Source organism: Aricia agestis, chromosome 19, assembly GCF_905147365.1.
Source record: "Aricia agestis chromosome 19, ilAriAges1.1, whole genome shotgun sequence".
NCBI lineage: Eukaryota > Metazoa > Arthropoda > Insecta > Lepidoptera > Lycaenidae > Aricia > Aricia agestis.
In genome coordinates, this window is record NC_056424.1 from 8,094,202 (window position 1) to 8,119,686 (window position 25,485).

The 25,485-nt window shown below is 36.6% G+C and overlaps 1 protein-coding gene across 22 annotated transcripts in view; it reads left to right on the forward strand.

The window, feature by feature from the left end:
- The window catches only part of LOC121736845 (plasma membrane calcium-transporting ATPase 3), a 188,316-nt gene that overhangs the window by 73,917 nt on the left and 88,914 nt on the right, over positions 1-25,485 (forward strand). Inside the window, exon 1 of one of the 22 annotated variants that reach the window (XM_042128275.1) lies at positions 3,080-3,418. The exons of 20 other annotated variants lie outside the window; for them this stretch is intronic. The gene's annotated coding sequence lies outside the window, so the exon portion shown is untranslated. Of the gene's footprint in view, positions 1-3,079; positions 3,419-23,802; positions 24,031-25,485 lie in introns of those variants that run through there. One more of the 22 variants, XM_042128279.1, reaches the window with a different exon arrangement.

The following is a 25,485-nucleotide window of genomic DNA, read 5'->3' on the forward strand; positions in this document are numbered from 1 at the left end:
CGAATTAAAAACTAGCTTTTCGCCCGCGACTTTGCCGCGTTTTGGTTATATCCCGCTTGGCACAATTTTTCAAAACATGAACCCCTTTAGTGTCCCGGTTAGATCGGTTAAAATGAAGCCAATGACCCTAGTTCCGACTATCAAGCTACCTATCTTCCAAATTTCTTAAAATTGGTTCAGTGGTTTAGGCGTCAAAATGCAACAGACAGACAGAAAGACAGACTTTCAGATTTATGATATTAGTTGGAATAAGCCTGTAGGATAAACCTTAATCTTTTGTATGGGACCAACTTTCGTACTCGAAAGAAAAAGTCTACTATTTCATACATTTTGGTCACAGCTGATCGATACTTTTGTATGGAGCAGCTGACTTATTATTTCGGGTACGAAAATTGGTCCCATAGAAAAAGTTGTTCATATTCATAGGTAGGTTCATCCTACAAATCTTGGCCAGTACTTTAAAAGTCAGCCGGTGTTTAAGCGGATTTTAAAAACGTTTGTTACCCCCTGAAACCGGGAAAAAGGAACATAAAATTATGTTTCTCCCTGGTATAATAGCCGTTCCTATTTCCCAGCTTGCCATTTTGAAGGTTATGTTTTATTGACATCGAAAAAGCACTTAAAACACACACTACAAACAATGCAATACGTAGAAAATAAAGATTAAACGTAATTTACACTTTCTATAGCAATCAACCGCAAAACTGATGTTTTTAATATTTTAATAACACAAACAAGGAACGCCGCTAAGTCTTGGTTTTTTTAGTATAACAACAATTTTTTTACCCTCTTTTACTCTCTTAGTTGCCGTATTGTAGCTTCATCTATCCAATAATATAATTAGTACCTGGATGACCGAGCTTTGCTCGGTATAGCAAACACTCACTGACTTCGTGTTACTTAATAACGCCATCTGCTGGTCGTTAAAACGATTAGTTGCTAACAAAATAGTATTATTATTCGCCAATAGATGTCAGAAAGAGTCATATTTTTCAGTTTATCGATTATCGATAAAACACGAATAAAAAGACATTTTCTGAAAATGATTCCTAGCTAGTGTTTGACAGTTCTCATTTACTAGCAGCGCTCCCGTCAATGTCACCCACGTTCATTAAAAGCCTTGTCGAGCTGTACGCCTAATACTGCTAAGTTATTGACTTAGTGACCATAGAGCTCGGCGTTATAGTTTTCTTGTTATTAGTTACAGTTTCTCTTCCCCCCGCGTCCCTCTTACCTCACCTTACCTTAATCTAAAACCAAATAAGATTTTTTGAGGCTAATAATTGAAAAAAATAAACATAAAATTATGTAATTATTTGACTTACTATATATGTATTAATACTCGGTTTTGGGCTTTGGCTCTTCGACTATTCAAGGAAAACACTTTGTCAAAGTAACAACGATTTTAATATTATTTCGGAATCTAGGGTTTACCAATGGGTATTGGGTTTACCTGTCGATTCTAATCTTGGGTTTGGTTATTGCCTATTGGTATTCGCCCCGGGTACAGATGATTACTTAACTAAGTAGATACTTTTTAACTGTTTATGAATTTGCAAGGTTAACTTTACAGTTTCACAGTAGCTTGTCAGCTATAGAAGAAGAAGTGGAGTTTTGCCGGGAATGTGAAAGTCTGAAAGAGTGGTGTTGTTTGTACCTATATTTACTACTTACTGGGTTTTTAATGTGTAACATTGGTTAAGTAGGTTATTAACCATTAGATATTCGTTTTCATGCACAAGTGCAGTAGGAAAGTGATGTAGTAAGATCGTGCTATTTTGTGTTCCCTCCAAAACTCCATCGAAAGTTTCAGTAAAGCGCACATAATACAAATTACGCACGGAGCTAAAGCGTCTACCGCTTTACTGAATCGACCGACTTGACTCCTTGACTGCATTGACTTTTACTAGACTTTCAACCTGACGATATATTGAAAACGATGCTAAAAATAATAATAATTGTCTATACTATACAGGTTTAGAGATCTTTGATTGTTTCCCGCCATTTACTCGACACTGACCATGGTTTTATAGCCGAAGTGCCATATAATAAGAAAAAAAGAAGAGGAGTTTTGCTGGGTTACTGGGTACAAAGAGTGACGTTGTGTTTTTAAATTATTTTCCTAAAATTGTGTTATTTCGGTTTTTAATGTGTAATGTTGGTAGATTAACCATTAAATATTCGATGTCGTCCACAAGTGTGGGCAAGAGATACAACTTCAAGAAACGTGCCATTTTGTGTTCCCTCCAAAACTCCATCGAAAGTTTTAGTACAGGGTAGGTACTTATTTTCCTGTAATTCTGAGGGTCTACCACCTTACTAAAACAACTGACTTGACTCGTTGACTATACTGACTACCTACTTTTTTAGACTTTTACTAGACTCTCGACTTGACGATCATCTGGAAAAACGACTTTAAATTTTGTAAACTTTTCATTAAAATAAAATCCCGCCATATTTTACTTGACACTGGCCATGGATAAAAAGCCGAGCGCTATATTATGAAAAAAAAAAAGAAGAAGTAGACAAGAAATGACAGCTATAGAAAAAACAAAATTCTCGCTGTAATTTCTTAACTATCGCTCTATGCAGTATGTCCCGACTTTGCGCGAGTCATCGAGTACGTGTTTTGTATCTCTTTTTCATAACAATAATTATAGCTTTGTGTTAATATGTCATAATATGTGTATGTGGATAACAATTGTAATCCAATATTTGTCCTAAAGTATTTAAATAGTGAGAAAATTTTATATGATTCTAACCAAAATTTTACCACAGCAAAAATGTTACATAGTTTATAGTTTAACGTACTTTTTGAAATGTAAAGGTACCTACATTTATTTGTTCAATAATTGCTCGTACGCGCTGTCCATAGATATGTTGTTATCTATTATATATAATATTATTATTATTTATGGTTACTGTTTTACACAAGAAAATTGAGTTGGGCATTGCAAGCCGCAGTCGACGACAAGACGTATATTTATGACGGACACACGGACGGAACGACGAATTTCGCGTCTCGCGCTCGTGGCCTCGGAGTCACTCGTTCGAACTTCGATTCGATTCGTGAAACCCGTCATCCGTGAATCGTCCAGTCAGAAAAGCGGACTCGAGCCGCGCGGTCGCGCGATGTGCAGGTGCTTGTAGTTTTTTTTTAGTTTGACAGTTGGCGCGATTTTTGTTTCCGTTTTACTGTATTTTATTGTGGAAATCATAGATTTTAGGTTAGTGTAATCTGTGTATTTTCTATTTTTGCGAGTGTGCGACTAGTCAGTAATTGTGAATTATCCACTGCCGGCTGTGAATGAGTGATCGCACGCCCTGTGTACTCTCGTCGTGTTGAGTGCAGAAATTGTGTTTATAATCGCTGGGAAATAATTGTGCATCACGTCGGCTCACTGCAGGAACGACCGAGGTACGTGGAGCGTTTGCCGACACACGGTGTATAAGTTAGTGAAAAAGCTATTTAGAGCGGTCGATCTCTCTCGGGGCCTGGAAAACGTGTTCCAAATATAGCAAAGCGGGTTTCGGCGCAGACTGCAGACATGGTTTCTCAGTCGGAATTATAATATAAAGACAGGTTTTTGATGAGTTCAGTTTGTAGAAAATCACGTTTATCCCTGTTGGCCGGGCGAGACGACCGAGACAGCTGTGCCTACGTAACGGGTAAAAATAAATACTCGAGTATTATCGGTAGCTAGACTAACCGGCTTCTTGGACAGAGTATTATTAGTGCATATTATAGCGAGTAATCTCTGTGATATAACCTATAAAATGTACTATCAGAAGTACATTGAGGCAGTTAAAATGTTACAGGTCCAATTAGATAATATGTAATAACCTCATTCTTCAGTTTCATATAAAGTTTAAAACTGATCATAAATACATTATAATATCATAAAAGAACCTCTAAAAAGTATTATTCAACTTCAACTTTATTTGCCGAGACTCAAGATATTTTCATACCAAATGGTTCAGTGGTTGAAACATGACAATGAACACTTTCATATTATTTATTATAACAAATAATAAATAATATAATAAAGTTTTTTACTGCACATTTTAATGAATAAAGTGATTACAAGTCTGTTTAACTGATAATTGTGCAATGTAGTGTAGTATTCGGAACATTCAAGTTTATTTCCGTTCAATATTTGCAAGTTCTCACATTACAATAGGGATTTAATTTGTTCATTAATAAATATATATAATAAGTTGTTGAAAACCCTGCTCTACTTAATGAGTGTAATGAACTCATCACCTAACAAAATGTCTGGCCACTACTGTAGTGTATGTAACACTGTATGTAACATAAGTCTTTTAGTTCTGTACTATGTATACTGTATATAATTTTAGTTCTGTACAATGGTTTTTTGCTTTGTTGCTGTTACTCAACTACAGGAAAGTTGCTTGACTAGAAGTATGATAACTAGAAGTATTATATATTGACCACTCAATATTGGTTGTTGAATCATACAGTTTACTTTTTAATATTTGTGTAGTTCATCCAACTCTGCCGTAGTTGCAGCATTGTTACAGCCTATTTCATATAAGCTAAGCTCTGTTGCAACTTCTAAATGATAATTTAGATTTATATTATATATATTAATATACATTATTTACAAATGACATGACATTATTAGGAAATTTTAAAATAATAGACTTACTTATATTACTATCCGCTGTGCCAAATGCTTGACATCAATTTATTGAAACAGTATTTTCAGAATTCTAGATATAATATCATAGTGTACACGATACACACTTAATTAGTTTAATATTATTATCAGCAACACAAGTAGATACTCATAATAAATACTGTTAGGTTGTCCATTATAATAGTAAATAACACTAAGGTAATTAATGAATGCATAATTTCTAGGAAACCTTTATTATTTACTCAGCTTTTATTCATATTCTCTTTTATGTTATTTTTACTTATTATAATTCTGTATATTGTATATGGACACTGTTAAGCATTTGTGTACTAACCCACATAAAAATTACGTATTGAGTTATAAATTTTGAATGCAGTCTTGTTCTAAATCATTTATAGAACATAACTGCATCAGTTATGTTCTATAAATGATTTATAACAAGACTGCATTCAAAATTTATCAACAAAAAAAAAATTGTGGGTTAGGACACTTATGCTTAACAGCGACCATATATGGTCTCAAGTTACTGCATTGGAATCAGTCCCTTACACTGTTTCTAAGTGAACATAAATTTTGTACCCGCACTCTGATGTTCCGACTATATTACTCATTTTATTTGCCAAAAGAAGAGCATCAACATAAAATAAGTTGTGTTGACAAGACAAACAAAGAATCGGACAAAATATAATATAATAATATAATATAATATCTATGGATGCTTCACACCACGTCAGTCTGGCCCCGTGCTAAGTACCTAAAGGACTTGTGTTACAGGTACCAGAGAACGGAAATATATTTAATACTTTTATACTATATATATATTTAAGATTTTTATTATATCATACACATCCAGACCCGGGAACATTGAAAACTTTTTGTTCCGTCGGCGGGATTCGAACCCGCGACCCCCGGCTTGAGCTACCAACGCGCTCACCACTGAGCCACAGAGGTCGTCAAATAAACAAATACAAACAAACATTGTTAAAAAAATTTGTGCCTTTAGGAAAAAAATCATTGCACAAAGCTTTCAGGTGTCTTAATGTACTTTTAGACTGAATGTAGTACTTTTTTACAAATTGTAGATTTAAATATTAACCCATCAATCACCAAGTGGCGGCCGGCTGCTGCATAACCATTGAAAATCTATTGTATCTGCTATACCCACGATGGAGGTGTTAATATAAGTAGTAAGGTTTTAATTCTTTAACCCCATAAGGGCCACAAGAGCACCGGTGATCGCGACAACAAAAGAATACAATAGCATTTCCTGTAATCTGCGATCGAAGTATTAATGTAATAAAAAAATTATACTATAATTTAGGAAACAAAATTAATAACTAGATAGGTTGAATCTTGGACTGCAAAATATTGTAATGTATTTTATACCCAGTATCAATATGTATACTATACCTTTCTTAATTAAAATAATATTTTTAAGCTACATAAGACAAGTGTGTTTTTTTCTGGACATCGTTGAAATTTTCCCATAGTATCCGGACCTCACCTAAAATTACTTGCCGACCCCTGCTATAGTTCATTTTAAGTTATTTTATCATTCAGAAGTTCAAGTTTATTTAAACAGCATATAAGGACCATTTACATGGAAACTTTACATTTTATATTAACTCATAAGTATTTTGTATGTGTTTCCGAAAAATCTACCTACTAAGTAATGTGGGTATGCAGTATGCACTATGCACTATGCATGGGTCAGCTGCTAGTAAGAATTCATAATTAATTATATTATTCCATTTTCCTTTCATAATAGTTTTTTTTTTTTAGTTTCCAATATAACATAAATACCTATTTATAACGTAAATAGTAAACATATTTTCAATAGTCATTTTCCTTAAATATATGTTTTTGTCAATTAAAAATATGCTTGATGCTGCATAGTTTGCTTGATGCTATCGCTATAATATTTGGACAGTAAAATAGTAGGATTTAGCTAAATGTAGGAATTATGACATGCCACTCTATACTTTTTGAATTGTATACTGCATTCTGTTTTATTTTGATCTAAGTATAAATACATGATACGAAATTGCAACTTCTCCAAATTATGCTGCCATTATATTTCTTTCTTGTGCAATGAAGTGTTTATTTAAATTGGTAGTGGTAGAGGCTAATGCTGAACTTTGTTTATATGTTACCGTTAGTGTGCGTAAACCATTTAGACTGCAGATTAACAAGGTATTCTGCAGATTATCTGGGTGAGTCAGTTAAAGTGCAAAAAACAGGTTCTAGTTTGAATTAAGGATATTATTTAGTTGTAGAGAATTATCTATACTAATTTAATATAATTTTTTTGGACATAAACAAAAGAATAAACTATAAAATTTTAAGTAAAATGTTACTCCACTAATAAAATAACAGATCGTATCAACTAGAAAAAAAACAATTTTCAAAACAACAACATTCTTAGGTTGGCAAGCTTAGGTGAAAGTTTTTAGGACTTTTACAAAGGAAGATAATGGAAACTAACTAGGTAAAGTGCAAATATAAACTTTATTTATTTAAAAATTTCACACTTTAATGGATGGTATCAGAGAATCTGCAGATTACCTAGGTAATGTGCACGTTAACGTATTCTGCATTCTAACAGTAACATATACAGGGTAGACCATAGACCTATGTTAGATGGACATTCATCTAAAATTATGACCTGTTACAACCTAAGTTATAAATTGAACTAGAAACCCCATTCCATGTATAACCACAAAGCCCAAACCCGGGCCTTTCGTTACACCTGATGGATGACTGCGGCGAAATTCCAGATGTTATTAATGATGCTATCATTAGACTAAGAAATGCGGTAGAAATAATGATGCGGTATGACAGAGAGATGAGAGTGAGGGAGATGGCAGATGGTATTTAAAATACATGTGACGAGATGAGAGTAAGGGAGATAGCAGATGGTATAAATACATGAGACGAGCGAGTGACGACACCGGCGCGTGCGTCACCCGGCAACACGAATAGAAAACTGGTGACCCTCGGCGGTGACGTCACGGGAGCGTGACGACCGGCTAACGTGACATTATTAATGATATCATTATTGCAACACGCGTGAATTGTTGTTGATTGATTGACATGGCGCTGTATTAAATTGCCTATTTGCACCTAACCTATAATAACACATGCGCCTTGTAAATAAACGCAAACTTACTGTTTGGTACACATTGGTGCTGTACAGCTATCTGCTATATTATAGGAGTACATTTATTCAGAGAAGCATATTGTTAATGTAGCAGTAAAGTGTACTAAAACTTAAGCTGCAACTTGCAATCTAATAACTTGAGACTGCCACATATTGTGATGTTAGTAATATTTGTAGGAACTTGTAAAGCCTTAGATTAGATTAATTCCGGTCATTGTCCTAATGAAACCACAGCTTCTTGTGAGGATAATAATATTATTTTTGTGTACAGCTAGTTGGTAACGAAGGTAATTATAATCGCATTAGAATAATAGTGGAATAAATAATGAAATGCGTGTTTTTGTTTACTGTATGTATACCAACTGATTTTATTTGAACAGATTTCACTTGCAGTTTTTTAGGCTAACGGTAAATAGTTAGTTTCGATGTGTGCATGTGTCTAGGAGAGATTAAAAGGAAAGCGAGATACTTTTATCAGCAAAACATATCTTCAACTCAACAGAATTTGGATTATCCTTCTGACACTGGACATTTCTTCACAAGAAAGCTAGACACATCTCGACTCTGACGAGAACCAGTGGGCGATCAGAATTTGAAAATTATTACGAGAGATGTTTAACCCATCAATCTTCAAGCGGCAGCCGGCTGCCGCATGTGTGCGGTATCCACGATGGAATAGCTACTGAAGCCAATCTCCTGCCTGACCATCTGCTACTGGATTAGTGGTCATACCATCGTCCTCGATCCCAGAGAGAATGTAAAATGTCTTTCAATGAGAATGAGGGTTCAAGGTGTTTAGTTATTAATACAATTAACACAAGCTACGGCACCTTAGGCGTTTTATCAAATGAGTCAGTTAATCGACGGGTCAGGGATCAGCGACTGACATCATGTCTGCATCATGCTGTCTACTGATTACAGGGTTACCGTGTCAAGAATTGGGACACTAATTTGTCCCTATAATGGCTTAATTGATAGACTAAATGCTGCTAACGTGCCCACTTCTGACTTACAAGAAAAAACCGACGCCAGGTCAGGCAAGGTTCTTTCACGCAATATTTATGAGACTCCTGGAGAACAATCTGAGAGTCAGTATGTTAGTTTCCACCGCTGCACCAATATAGCTAGAGCATATTAATAGTTTTTATCACGATAAAACATTTCCGAGCAAACTATATTGCGGGCTATTAGCTATACCAACAAGTTATATATATTCGATTCTAAATGTCATTCAGAACCACTTTGTGGAAAATAAATGGGTATCATGTAATTTCCTTTAAATATATAGAGTAGCTTTAGCTGCACATTTGTCTATTACACATTTAGCGTAGCGTACCTAATTAAAAAGTTTAGGCCTCGCGTAGATTACTTGACCTGAAATCTGAAGAGGGAATGTCCTTCAAACAAGTTGCCGCTCCAAGGTTTGTCGGAAGAGAATAGTTTGGCACACACTATACATATTTCTTGGCAGGCCGATCAAGTTCTTAATTGATTAAACGTACGTACACTGCGATTGTTGAATTACATCAATAATAATAAAGTCAAGATCCTAATAAATGATATTGATAAGAGTATGGCCGGATAGCCCATCCTTGTAATAAATTAGAGCGTTTCTGACTCATATTTGGATTTTGCCAATATTAAATCCCAATGATCGTTCACTTTGGGAATCAACTAACGTCTTACGAATTATGGGTTTATTACTGTTGAACTGGAAATCTCTAAAACTGGACACCATAAAGACATACGCTCAACATACTCGTATTATTTGAATAGGCATTCTGAAAATATTGCAGCAAGTTTTAAATATATTTGAGCAACCTCTCATGATAATACCCCCCACCAGTTTGCGTGACGGTGGCCGGTTTCATTGAAACCAGGCCAGGTACGCAGGAGTAATTTTTATAGCTGTTTTCATACAAAAACGTCATTTTTGACAGTTCTTGTTTACCAGCAGCGCCCATTGACATGTTCATTTAAAGCCTTGGTGCACTATATATACCTATGTTCAAATTGTAATTTTCCATCTTCTTAGTAATAGATGGCCCCGTGCAAGTTTCTTACGCCGGTTCTTCTCGCCGGGTTAGTTCCCGAACCTTAGTACCAACGTTCAGAAATATTTTTGTAAAAAAATTACTCTGAATAAAAAATATTTTGATTTGATTTGATTTAAGTGCACAAGTGTGTGCGCAGTACACAAGAGCACTCTCTATTCCTTTACTCTCATAACCCAGTGGGATGGAAGACTGACAAGACTAGCGAGAGATCAGGCGCAGGACCGACTTTTTACATGCCCATCCGACGCATGGTGATCCATGCGTCGAATGGGCATGCGACGCATGGTCCATGGATCACCTGCTTGCTTGGTTACGCAGTGCTATATGCTTACTTGTCAGACAATCAGGTGATCAGCCTGCATTGTCCTGACCAAACTTGGAAATAACATTTTTCCAATGCGGGAATCGAACCCACGACCTCCATGTCAAGAGCCACGCTCTTAACCACTGGACTATGGAGGTGCAACCTCTCATACTAGAAAGAAACCATGGACTGCAGATGTCTTGTTGCTGTGATGGTGGTCTAAAGGCGGTCAGTTAATTGCGGGATTTCGATTCTTCGCTGGCTTCCGATCTTGTTTCTTATGGGGGTTTCTAAAATGTGCTTTCCGAGAAACCAGTCCATTTGAGGCGAATTGAAACTATTCATCGGAAATGAGAGGCCGCCCTTAAATCTTTGCTTCACGCATCGTGGCGTCTCTCTATCCTTTCACACAAAGCCATTACATTGCGTACATTGTGTAACGCAAAAGAATTTAAGTGAAATGAGTCTGCGGGCTGCGGAGAAACTAGGTGAAATTACAATTAAAACGGCATAAACACGTCGATCAGTATTCACCGCCAGACCGCGGCATTTCACTATTCGATTGCGAAATACTCGTATCCAGAAGTCGTTGTTTGCAATCATTTTTGCGGTGTTATGCAACGGTTCGTGAAACCTCGCTTTTCGCTGTAGGTAGACCGCGTTGGTCTGTCGTGCGTAGGCGCAGGGTGACTCACGCTCAAAAATGGCCGCTAACAATTGGTAATTATTATCGGGGTCTGTTGTACTGAGTGTTATCTTCTTTATAAAATACCCCGTTTCCTGCTCGTTTTTGCCTTGTTTATCGTTGGTTTGCTCTGGACATTCATAATTGCCGTGTAATGCGTTTCAAATTGTCTGTACGGTACCTATTTTTAACCCCCGACAAAAAAGAGGAGTGTTATAAGTTTGTCGTGTCTGTCTCTCTGTCTGTCTGTCTGTCTGTGGCATCGTAGCTTCCAAACGGGTGGACCGATTTTGATCTGGTTTTTTTTTTTGTTTGAAAGCTGACTTAATTGAGAGTGTTCTTAGCTATAGTTCATCATCATCAGCCTGCTCCGTGCTGAAAAATCGCAGTTTATCTGGTTCGTGAAGGGCCAATTAGCAAATTGCAGTCGTTTGGTGGGCTTTATTGGATTCTAGTACGTGACATTTATGAATATTTACACATTAATGGAAAGTTGACCTGGTGCTGCAGCATCACCTGGTAATCAATAGGATACCCAACTCCTCAACAACTTAGAGCAATGGTTTCGTGTTTGGGCACATTTTAATTGCGACAACTAATAAGACGTAGATAACCAATACATTTTTGCATGCTGCTGCTGCAACATCACCTGGATTCTATAGGAGCCGAGCTCCATATGAACCCAAAGTGGAGGTTTCATGTTTGGACTCATATTGACGGCCTCATCCAAAAGGACATTCCTAGATGGTATTCATTGGGATATAATATGATCCTGTTGATAGGAATTATTCTGCACTATAGCCAACACAAGTTTAAAAAGCATGAAATAAAATTAAATTAAGAAATTAAAAAAAACCCCCGCCAAACAACTTTCAAAAGTAATGAAATAATATATTTTACTGACTTTAAGTTTAAATAATTCCTAAGTGTAAAGTGATATTTTAGTCCATAATTGTTGTCAAGGTGTGTCGGGGGACCGCTAATGTAGATGTTTTATTTCACATAATATTATGTATAGTTTTAGGGTCAGTTCACAGTGAACCGAATCGAGACAATCAGTGACATGGCGATACAAAATGCAAAAGACACTGTTGGCGGTCCCCCGACACACCGTGACAACAATAATTATGGACTAAAATACTTTACACTTAGGAATTATTTAAACTTAAAGTCAGTAAAATATATTATTTCATTACTTTTTAAAGTTGTTTGGCGGGGGTTTTTTTTAATTTCTTAATTTAATTTTATTAAATTTGTCCAGTTCTATTGCCGAATTTTTTTAACCCTGCTCCAGATTTATGTATTCAAGAGTTAAGATGATGATGATATTTTACACTAATTTGTTAACATAAATAAAACTACATTGTGAGAAGGGGGAAATTAATGTTTTATTGTCGCAAGACTATGTACACATTTTCACATATTAATTAATCTAAGAGTAACAGAGATTCAGAGTTCCCATTGATGAGAAAATTCCGGTAGCTACAAGGTCATTGTCAAGTGTCGTAGATGTAACAAGGGTAAATTAGGTTTTGCGGAAATATTTATTGTCATAAATAACTCGTTTTTATTGGCAAAAAATGTAATGAATGAACTTCGGCAACTTTTTTCCTTTCTTTGATCGTCGACGGCTTTTCAAAGTCTATCAAATGTTATAATAAGGATAATCTATAATATTATGACAAACCTTAGTGCATAAGTCGGAAACCTGAAAACTGTCTAAAGCATTGAATACAGCCGTCCGTTTCAGAGCTCATCAAAGGAATGTCGACCCACGCGCATAGCTGCGTGTGCGCACTGCGTGGATGCGTTGCGTTCGCGAATTATTGAGTTTAATCCAATAAGTCACGTGCACGTAAATTCATTGACTGTTAGTAGTAGGGCATGATATCTCTATGTAATCAGAAAAAATAAAAGGGCTTCACTTTGATTTATAAAAAAAAGTAACTGGAAAAAAAAGTTCTTAGCAAAACATTATGTTTCTAAACAGAAGATTTGACATAAAGGAATAAAAAATATTATTAAATTGGAGGTTAAGTGCTTCGCTTACGAGTGACGACTGATGACGAGTAATGTTCTTTCGGTTGTTTGTTAGGGCTCGGATCAGAACTCAGTCCGAGTTTTTTGTAATAACACAAAAAGCGTTAAATAATCATACCATTAAAATCGGTGTAGTTATAAGCGGGTATTAAATTATCCAAAAACGGCAGTACCTCTTGGTCGTTAATGGTCCTGCGGGTGACGTAACCAGGCGGCCTCGACCGCTCGTGAAGGCGGTTGCGGTTGGAGATAAAAACCCATTGAGATGCCATGCCTCAGAATGTCGCACATCGAACGTAGCGACGTCAAACTGCGCGTACAAGCTATGTACTCTACATGGGGAGTAACATCGCCCATTTTAAGTGGTAGCTATACGCTCAAAATTTCTGGATTCGTAATCGAATGATAAGTAGGCATATTTCCTGAAAGATTACCGCTGACCACACTCTCTAATTCTCATTCTATCCCACCTACGATCAGAAGATTAAAGGGATAAAACCTTAAAACAGACATTTATAACAATAACTTTCGTCTATAAAATCCTTATTCTCTTGCTATCCCACCCAAAAAACGTGGTTGAAACTTTAAAGAATATTTCTAGACTTTTGACTGTTCCATGTCTTTCGCTTCGGCATTGTACAAATGTATGAGATCACCGAAAATATAGTAATATGTCAATGCTCAGACCATATAAAACAACCCGACTGGTACTGGCGCACGCGATATTGACATACGCGCCACGCATCGTCAATATTGTACCAGGTTTGGCGCAATGCGAACTTTTTATGTGGATGCGTTGGGTTATTTTGCGCAATCGTGCGTAAATGTTTGTTCATACCTACGTGCTTTACACCCCTATTAAAAATATCCATTGTTTTGCTGACACTTCATAGTTCACCGTGCATACGTTATTCGTGACCATGCGGTCACTCAAACATGACATGTGAAATAACTCATAATTGTTGTCATCAAACCTTCCCTGTGATTACTGTAAAATAATTGAGTGATGTAGCTGTATTAAATATTTTTATAAATGGCATTTTTATTGTTGCTAATAAAGTTTTAAATTTTTTTCTTTCTTAATTTTAAAGTTCTTAATTTTAATAAAGTTTTAAAATTAAGAAAATCCACGTCGATTCTGCAATCAAGATGGCGCATGCCGCATGATGACAATATTTGTGTAGGTGAATATCAAAACCCGGCAAGTCACACTCATACTCGAAACTGAACTATGAATGGCGCTAAATTTGAAATTTAGTTTTCTTTGTTTCTTTTTTCCAAATCACGGTTAGTCCCCAAAAACTGTATAAAAACAACGTTTAAAATCGACGATTTATTTCAAAACTCAGTACGTCCATTGACAAATCGAGATCAAACTCAAGCACGTCCACTTCGGCCAATCACAACTAAGAATGGCGTCCAAGATGGCTCCCAGTTTAAAGAATTTTCGAAAGAAATACACCTCACTGTCGTCGATTTTATTGAATTTTGTGAGTAAAATGGAAGAATGCATTCTACAAATTAGTGTGGTGAATCCTGAAAGAGCAAAGAAGATGTCTGTGTCAAAAGTTAAAAAGAAAAATGCCGAGAATAAAGTTAAACTATATTGTAATAAGATGTGTTTTATTTTATGGCTTAGTAAAATATAACGATGACGCAACCCTCAGTATGGGATTGTCAAAATAAGATTTATCAAAGCTAGGTAAGTCCAGTACCTATTTTTCGAAATCCGGTGAGTCCACAGCGATATTTTTCAAACTCCGATAAATTTATCAATAGCCAAAAACATATTTCTCTCATTTGCCAAGTTTCGCTTATGGTGGACATACTGGGACTTGATATTTGCCTACACATTTAGTCATGCTCTTTTTAAAATAAAAGCAATCTATAAAATCGGGCAAAGTAATGAAACTTTTTTCCTCCGCAGACAATTTCGGTTGAAATTATTCAAAGACATATCTCGGGTCGCATTTGAAAGGCGAATTAATTTAACCCAAAACAAAATAATCTATCCACGTCAGTGTATGAAAGAAGACAACCTATTTCCCAGACATTGTGGTCTTTTTTGTAGTTCGTACTCAATTTCCTTTCGCTACAAAAGTCGAGAGCTTTTATTATTTGCAATAATCTATGATTCTTTTACACACTGACCTATTCTTTCTGCTTTATCATCATCCCTTACAAGTTACTTAATTGCTTGTTTTGTTGTCTTTCAAAGTAAGTTGTTTCTCTATTTAAACTGTACTTATTTTAAATATGTAAATGCGTACGTAGTTATAATTTGCTATTAAAGTAAGTACTCAAATTATTGAAATCTTAGCCTATCTTCACAATGGTGGGACTTTTTTGTACTTGATAGTAATTTACGCGGTTTGTATTTAGATTTTGCTCTTCCCACAACCATCGGATGCGTTTGAGAGTAACAATGGGTGTTTAATTATAAAATTTATATAATTACACATAATTTCGCTTTGGGCATTGTCGCACTTGTTATAAAACGTAGATATATATACATAATTATACTATTGTTATTAAAAAATAAACATTGTGAAAACGGGTTGCTTGAACTTGAGTCTTTAAACTACCAAAAATGGATGATACAGACCTAAAGCCTGCACAAAAACCTAGGATAAAGGACATTTTAATGGACTGTTAATTCTCGCTTACTGAATTTATCCTTCGTTAGCAGAATTTTTTTGGTGATTGTTCATGGCGTGTTCTAAATGTTATGCAAACAGTGCTGACAGGAAAGAATATTTCGTTTACAATGTGTTTAACGCCTTCATTGTAGCCGGAGCTGCTAGACTCTAGAGTAACATTACTAATTGCTCAGGCAACGAAACACAATTAAGGCTGCCGTACGTGAGGGAAATCGGGAAAATATCCAACTGTCTGCCCGTAATTTAAATCGATTTGGAATTTCTAGACAGTTTCGATGTTGCCTTAATGGTTTTCCAGGATCGGTTTTTAGTCTTATAACTTGAGGATGTTTATTTGTAGCTTTTAGTTTATTCGCCATTTCAAGTTTGCCATGCCTAATTTTTCATAAATTTGGTTAGGTAGGTATATAATATATATTTTTATGCTAGTAATAACACCGCTGACTGGTGTTATTACTATCTACCATAAAAATAAATTCTTTAAAGTCGAGGTAATTCTATTTACTGTTTTCCTCTGGACAATGCGTCAAGACAAATGATTTTTATACAATATTGGGATCTGTTAAAGCTACTACGTTCAATTTTTTTCTAAATTTACTAATAAATAAAAAATATGACCCTTCAAAAATAACAAAAAAATTACTGCCCCGTACCCCGCCAATCCACCGACCATAAAACAAATTTGAAAGATCTTTAAGATAAATTAAAAATGTAGAGGCATAGACTCACTCTTCCTGAAGATATTAAAAAAAATTAGATAGGCTCTATTTTGAAGGAGGAATTAGAGGACTACGTTACCTCGATTTACTGTACTCTCTATCACAATCCACGTGCCGGCGCAGGGTGAAGCGTGATGGCAATAGTTTCTTCGTTTATTAATTCTACTGTACCCGCATTACCTCGACCGCAACGCGACGAGGCGAGGCGAGGCGCGGCGCGGCATAAATTTGTATGAATTTGACAGATTTCAATTGCGCGAGACGTCTAGCGAATCTGTCTGTCCGAATCAACCCTAACTGCTCAATAAATCTTAGGTGGCAGCCCTGAACTTAATAAATCTAGCCGCCAGCCCTAAAGTAATTAGGTGCGAGCGGATGGCGAAGTGTGAGAGCTTGCATGCCGTCGTATGCACGAAATGCTAATAACTCGTATGGTTTCTAGTGCAATTTCTACATGAGCCTACTTGAGAATATTTAATCGCTTATTTAAATTAAAAGGAGTTAGACGTTGATTTGTGCTTAGTAAAGCGTCTAAGTTATGTTTTTACCCTCTTACTAATAAAAATACTTATCCAGCGAAGTATACAAGATCTCCTTTGTCTCTGACACATTAAAAAGTCCTATGACAGCCAAATACACGGGTTCTTATAAACGCTGCGTGGTTTTTTATTAGTAAAAAAGTGATATCCCAAAAAAATTGTTTACTTACCACAAAAGATCCTGATTCGTTTACGGTCATTCGATTCGGAAACTACCAGAACTATTGAAGGCTAATAAATCGCATTGTAAACACTATTACCGCGCGAGATCGCGTGTCATACAATTCAATAAACCACATCCAGTTAGTTGGGGGACGTATAGACGGTAGACGCTATAGATGAGCATGACCTACATCAATACTTGATTTGTGAGTAGCGTAACGCATGAGTGTGAACGATCCTTTGCTGCTTGTAAGAAGTGCTAGGGTCTGTTCAGACTAGGCGGCTTTAGTTATAGAAAGGAATATATAACAGTAAGTAAGGTTTCTTTAAAAAAGGTAGTGTTTTAGGCTGAATGCCGAATTTTTCAGAAGACGCAATTTTGAGGGATCTTGCCCAATTATTGTTTTAAAAGGTTCAGTTGATTCTTTATGCATTAAAATTCATAAAAAATCATTCACGTGACCATGACTGGTTTTTATGCAGTTTAATGTCAGGTGTGACAGGGCTTACATAAGAGGATGCAAAGAAACGGCGACCTTTCACATTCTTAACAGAAACCACACAAGTTCGTAATGGCAAGGTTCAAGGGATACACCTACCTACATATTATGGAAATAAGTAAATAATGCCCTTGTTTTCAGTTCAGAATAACATAGTTTTTTATTAGAGCTATTGATTTCTAAATTTACTATTGTTCTTACGTGACGCCTATTAACTGTGATGCTTGGGACTTGAGAAACCAACAATGGTCCATAGATTTGGATCGATAATGAATATCCATTGGTGATCGGTCCTCTAAAAATTTTTTAATATCCATTTTGTTTTTGAACATTTGAGGTGTTCTTAAATTTTGAAAGTAAGCTATTTTATCAGCTGCCAAGCTACTCATTCCATAAGACAGTTTACTAGGAAAGAATAAAGGTAAAAAAAAACTCAAAAAGCAAGACGTTTTGATGGTCACGTCAATCTTGAGAATACGAATAAAGAGAAGGAAAATCTAGAAGTAACGTTTTCTAGAAGATGTGAGATTTTCCAGCTACAGTGCATCATATGACAAATGTTGTGTTCCAGGAAGTGTTTGGCAGGTGTAATACTAATAACTGACCGATGCGGTCGGCCCACACACTAGCCGTCCAACGACCTCGATTTATTTTAGCCAATACACGCAAAAATATCTGTGTCATGCATCCATCAATATCAAAATACGTCTCGTGTTCCAGTGGTTTAGATCGTGGCTCTTGACTCGGAGGTCGTGGGTTTGCTTCCCGCGTTGGAAACGTGTTATTTCCAAGTTTGGTTAGCCGTTAGGACAATGCAGGCTGATCACCTGATTGTCTGACAAGTAAGATGATCCATACGTCGGTTGGGCATGTAAAAAATCGGTCCTGCGCTTGATCTCTCGCCAGTCGTGTCGGCCTTCCGTCCCGCTGAGTTATGAGAGTAAAAGGAATAGAGAGTGCTCTTGTGTACTGCGTACCGGCTTCGTTTCAATGAAACCGGCCACTGTCACCGAAACCGGCCACTGTCACCGAAACCGGCCACCGTCACCGAAACCGGTGTGGGAGTAATTATAGTATCAAAATACCTGGTATGTATGGGATACTATTGAATAGGAATACCCATAATCATTTTGTTAATTAATTTCTCCGAATAGGCCTAAAAGTTATTGGAGTATTTACTGGTTTTTGGATTGGACCTGAAAAGGATGCTTTGTTAATATGATTGAAATGACTTTGAGCATTATTGGAAGAAGTACCATGAGATAAAACTCAAGAATATATTATCTCCCACGAGGTACTCTCTCTCTCTATGCTTAGTCAAATTCTAATTTAGTAAGTATTTAATAATAATAGCTCCCACACCGGTTTCGGTGACGGTGGCCGGTTTCATTGAAACCAGGCCAGCTACGCAAGAGTAATTTTATAGTACCCAAGTGTGTGCGCAGTACACGCGCACTCTCTATTCCTTTACTCTCATAACACAGTGGGACGGAAGACCGACACGACTGGCGAGAGATCAGGCGCAGGACCGACTTTTTACATGCCTATCCGACGCATGGATCATCTTATATGTCAGACAATAAGGTGATCAGCCTGCATTGTCCTAACCAAACTTTGAAATAACATGTTTCCAACGCGGGAATCGAACCCACGACCTCCGAGTCAAGAGCCGTGCTCTATGCCACTAGACCAAGGAGGCGTACAAATTTAGTATTTACTAACTTCGTATCAATCAATCGTAAAAATCTCTTTTCGTACAACACAACAGTGAAATATGTCGCACTACCTTACAAAACAGAATTTTATGTTTCAGCAAAAAACTTAAGACCAGAGCCTAAAGCCCTGGTTATCCTTGGCCTGAGTGCAAATGTCAGACATGATGAATGGGCGGTGAAGGCCATGAATTTTACAATTTTTCGCCGGAGACCGGAGTGCCAGTGACAGGGCAGGCCTTTGTGCCCGATTCATTACACTCATCCCATATCATGGCGAGTATAAAACCAATATGGCGGCTTTCAATTAATTGTTGGGTTGAGATCAATTTTTCAGAATGGGGCTACGCGCGCCGTAGAAAAAATCCTATTTTGCGGATTTTAAGTTGTCCTCAAACGTTTTATAAAGATTCCTGAAATCGCAGACTGCCTATCTAGTGGTAGAAAGACTATAAGCAAAGACGTAAGAGCCTTTTAAAACTTCTGATAATAATAATTTCTATTATTTTTTCAATGTCACGCAAATTTAATTTGTTACAGGAATTCCCATAACTCTTCCAACATGTCCAAAGCATATTGTATTAACTAATAAACTGGGTTGAAAAGCAAAAATTTGTCCATTTTAATTATCATAATTGTGTGTTACGTTAAAGTCCTCTACACATGCACGTTTTTATGAATATTGTACACGAAATTTAAGTCAATCAACTAATTAGGGCGCATGTATGACTTCATTAATACATATCGATTCTCGCGGGGTATTTTGGGATAGTCAGCGTTAATTAGACACGGTTCTAACTAAACAGGTTTCGATGTTGGAAATTCTGTTTGGGGATCCTTGTAAATTATGTACTCAGAACCGTAGAACTTCTTTACTAGTATGAAATCACTAGCACAATTTGCCACCTAATATACGAGTAGTTGTACAATCAAATTCACTGAGAGTCGAAGCGCGATGTCCTTGCATTTTGGTACCACTTCGACAGAAAATTATTGTGCTACAGCAGTGGCTATAAAATGATTTGAAATACAGACTTTTGGCATAGTAAAAGGAGGGGAAGTAAGTTATTATATAATTCATACAACTTACTTATATATGTATATAAGTAAGTTGTATGAATACAAAGGCACCGCGCGCGGCTTGTATGTGTGTGCCATAGTATCAATGCGTCGCCACACGGCACACAACAAAATCTCGGACAATATTTCGGCATAACCAGTCGGGGCTAACACTTTACGCTGCACGCTCGCACGGCGCCGCGCCGCGGCTAAACGAATCAAAATTTTTACTTTTTATTTAAAGTAGGGAGACCGCGACGACGTTCCCACACTAACCCGCCGCGCCTCCGCGGCGCCTAAATTGACAACCCTAAGACAGTAGGTAATTATATCGCGGATTGGGCCGGAGTTATCCTACCCCGTACCAAAAGCATAGTAAAAGGAGGGGTCCTTTTACTATGCTTTTGGTACGGGGTCAGCAGAAAATTACCACCCGCATAGGTACAAAAGTTATGAACGAAGTATATTTAGATTCTCAATGAATCAAATTCCACTTCCACAAAGCGTCGTCGGTGTAATTAGAATTTAGAATTGACAAGGGGCTGTTGAACTTCCATGTGCTGAATATTATTTAGAATTGCCACGAGCCAAGTTACGTTTTTGCGAATACTCACTAACCTTGGACGATAACTGGTAGAACCGCTCCTACACTTACAACATAACCGCAGATGCAAAAACCAGCAGACAAGCCTTGGTGATTTATTTGGATAAATATTGGAATGTCTGAAAGTATTTAGGTTAGGTTTGGTACCTATAAATATTAACATTTAAAAAATTAGTTTTCTTCCAATTTTTTTACGTTACATACTTTAATCTCAGTATGATCGAACATAATATGGAACTGGAAAAATTAGTAACTGATTCTTACAAATTCGCAACACTTGATTCAGAACCTATATTCTCTTTTTATCAGTCAGGCAAAACACTAATGAACGTCGAAGAATGTCGAAGATCCCTTACCTAAATGATCCTTCACTAATTACCCAAGAATTAATAGCTGATGGGGCTATCGATTTTAATTTAGATTGGACATCGTTACAACTTACAACTATTTACGAAGCTAATTTGCAAAACATGACACTGTTATGAAGCCTTTTCTATGGTAATTTGTCGTGCTTTCATATTCACGTTACATACATATTATTGGAGTTTGCATTTAAATTGGTAAACTCTTTTTTTTTGTAATAAACTGTAGAACTGGCATATTATTATACATATATAATACAAAATTAATCTCTAAATCTTCGTTATTGTACACAAACTGACAAATGTCAAATCAATACAAAAATACAGAAATGAATTGCAAGCGGAGTTGCATTTTGCGATTTTGAAAAAAATGAATCATATTATGATTCATATCATGATTCTTCAAAGCGACCATTTTAGCCCCGCTGCCTATTGATAGACGATAGTGATATTTCTTATTCTAGATAAGATTTAAGGTTGTGGATCTATAAAATATATAGCACGTTTTCCTGGTAAATAATAATTTGTAGGAGCAAGGTGAGCACTAACTACAAATTTCAAAACAGATTAAGCGGCTAAGCTGCGTAGTCTCAGAGCAACCCGCCGTAAGCCTTCGGAAACTTCATTAAGAAATAGCTATTCGGTATTTACTATTTAGCTGTTGACCAAGTTTTATACCGAAATCAATCTTTAGAATTTTTAAACCGATGAAATAATTCTCCCTTTAAGTAAATTCATGTAATTCGAACAAGCTTTAAACAAAATATTGATATAATTAGTAAAATTCTTAAAAAAAATATTAAAAACTGTGAATTGAACCATTAAACATGTTTTAGATATTTTGAAGTTGATGTCGTATATCCATACTAATATTATAAATGCGAAAGTGTGTCTGTCTGTCTGTCTGTCTGTTACATCTTCACGCCAAAACCGCTGGACCGATTTTGCTGAAATTTGGCATGGAGATACTTTGAGTCCCGGGAAAGGATATAGGGTACTTTTTATCCCGAAAAAATGTACGGTTCCCACGCGATAATCGAGTTTTGTGCGGTGGTATACAGTGTGTAACAAAAATACAGTGTGTAACAAAAATAAGTGATAATACTTTAGGGTGTGTACATGTTCCTTGTAGAGAGTTCACTGTGAAAGTAGCAGCTCTGAAAGACAAAAATTTCAAATAATATATATTTGAAATCCAATTGTTTTGAATGTACAGTGTTTAGCAGAATCCCAATACGCTTGGTTGGCCATAATTGGCACCTAGCTGACAACCAGTGCGAGGCGGATTTGAAACTGAAATACCCTGTTGTACATCCTGTATAAATATACAGGGTGTAACAAAACTAAGTGATAACTGATAATACTTTAGGGTGGGTCTTTCAGCGCTGCTACTTTCACAGTGAACTCTCTATAAGAAACACGTACACATCCTAAATTATTATCACTTAGTTTTGTTACACCCTGTATATTATATCTTTAAATAGTAGCTCAGTCAAATCTTTTATGCTTTCATAAAATTATTATTCTCTAGCATTACCATAAAGCTATTCCCATGCATCATTTCCTTCTTTAAAACTTAATCTATCTTGCGAAGGAAAAAAATTAGTGCAGTTCAATTCTACCCCATTACATGCTTAATATCCCAAGGGTACGAATCCTTCGAATCTCATTTTAGATAAATGTTTCTCTATTCGAATGTGATAGTGATTCTTCAAGAGAAAAGTCTTCTTAGAAATCTTTGAGTTCTGTTAGATTATAGAAATTGCATTCTCTGAAACGCAATATCCAAATCCAATTTCTATAAATTCGAAATGTTACATGAATAAATTATGCAGGTTGGATATCATAAATATTCGTCCATTTATTTTTCTTAAAACCGATTTTACTCATATTATGGTTTAGTGTAAATCCTCAAATAAATAAATAATAGGTGTTTTCAAGTCTATGAAAGTATGTATTAGTAAGCTGCTGTTACCAAAAACCTATGCAGCGCGTTTCCAAGGCGTACTACAACACACGTATAAAATACTATATACATAGTACTACTGGCAAAGACTGAATTACGTAAGTGCTAGGTCGTACATTTTGTATTCAATTGTATCCTGGAGGTTGTACTCGTAATGTTTGCAATGACTGATGACTCTGATGAGTAACATGATTTAATCACTCATTGAAAGGCCTTCGTTGCAACTCGTAGGAATAAGTCGGAGCGGTTACGCGCACATCGAACACCCGATAGCTGTAGGAAGTTGCAGTGGAAGTGTGGTCGGGTAACCTTGATGCAGCAGCTGAGCCGCGTCTGCCTGGGACGACGTTCGATTTTCACTTGGAGCATCAGCGCGCCCCTCTCGCCCGGGTGGGCGTGGTCTGCGGGCCGGTCAATAGCACAGTATCGCGCATCTCGCTCCCGCGCGCGCCATCTCCTATTCTCATCCCGCTCCCCCGGGGGATGATTGAAACGTCTGATGCCGCAGGCGCCCCGCGCGCCCCCTTGCCAAGGACGTTCAGTGAATCCGTCCCTCTCTGCCGCGATAGCACGTGTCCTCGTTACTATTTCATAATATAATGTGTGTCCCCCTGGTGCCGTGCGAAAATTCACGAGCAATTATGACTCAAGTGCCTGATGGATTGGGTGATCAGTTTGTGGCGTGAAAGGATTCCCTGCCCCTGAGCGATGACGCTGTAGTGGACACTTAGATAACTGCCTAGAATGAAATGGAGATAGAAGGCATTTTAGGGAACGTCATATCTTCGTATTTTCCGTCCTCATTCTATTGCATTCCTTCTGCTCTCGTGTTTTCTTCAGGTATGTAAAGATTTATTGTATTGTAGTGTATTTTCCATCCATTTAGAGCACCTTTTTCGGTCCCTGAAAATATAACCTCAAAATCAGTTAAATTGTTACATAACGGTCTCAGTGAACTTATTTGACATTTCGATTGACCCTAAATTAATTGTCAATTATTTAAAATGCTCGATTTTATATCAGAAAGTTTAAGAAATTCTAATTCAGTGTAGAAAGGTACAAAAGTAAAATGTCCAAAAAAGTCGTCAATACTTCTAAAATCCTTTTCTTTACATTAATTTCATTTATAATCTCAATACAACCAAATAGGCAAATAAGCATAGGTGTTAGAAATCTGAAAAACGTGTAACAAAAATCAGAATAAATAAGGGCGTGTCATATTGTGGAGTTTCCAAGTTCCAACGCAATCATGTTAGCATATTTACTTTGCTGAGCTATTTTTGAAATGACTGCAAAGGAAAATCAATAGAATGCATTCGATGATGACGTTACTATAAAAGCAGGCTTTGGATCCGATAAGCCTTTATCTTTCGACCCACTTGGGAGAATTTGTAGCAAAAATGTCACTGCAGCATCGTTACATTTCCATAGAGGCCGCCTGGTCGTCGCCGCACGTCTAGACATATAATAATTATATATATCGAGCCAAGAAAGGCGGGTTCAGGAGACGTGAGTCATCCGAATTCGTCTCAGCATCGATCGCATTTCGTCCATTTGCCAGGAAGGTCAGAGTAATGGAATATCCTCTTTATGCTCGCTATTAGGGGCTTGCGAGGAATTTGATACTACGTTTACGAGATCTGAATTAATAGTACGTCGTGCGAATAAATATGTAAGTTAAGTGTGGATGTGACATACATTAATTAACATTACTTAGGCAGCTGGAATCCGTAAATTGGACTAGCATCATTTATTGGATAGTAGAATTACTATTTTCGAAGAGCAGTTCTCTTGGCTCCTGGCTATCACCATTCAACATTCACTCAATAGAGTCGTTTGACTTCGAATTCTAATCGCTTCACAGCCTTTCATTTGCATTTGAATCTTCAAAGTTAGGTGTTCCTGGAATTATTTTAAAATTCAAAGCCATTGTGCAGCCTGTCTGAAGGTTTTTGAATTGTGATGTAAGATAACTCGGGGTCAGCGTTAAAAGGGATGAAGCCCTCGTTGTGCGTGACATTTAAATATCTGAATAAATATTTGAAACTTTATACAATTTGTAGGCTTTTTTAGGCTTTTACCCAATTTAATATTTAATAATAATAATAATAACGTTTATTTAACATAAGACATCACATTACACTACCATAAGACAAAACACATTACAATACATAAAGAAAAATAAAAGATAAAGAAAAATGTAAACCAAAACACTTTAATTTTGAGATTTTTTGATATACTTAGGTAACATTTCCTTGAATTCTGAAACAAGAGATCAATGATGAACATTTCACG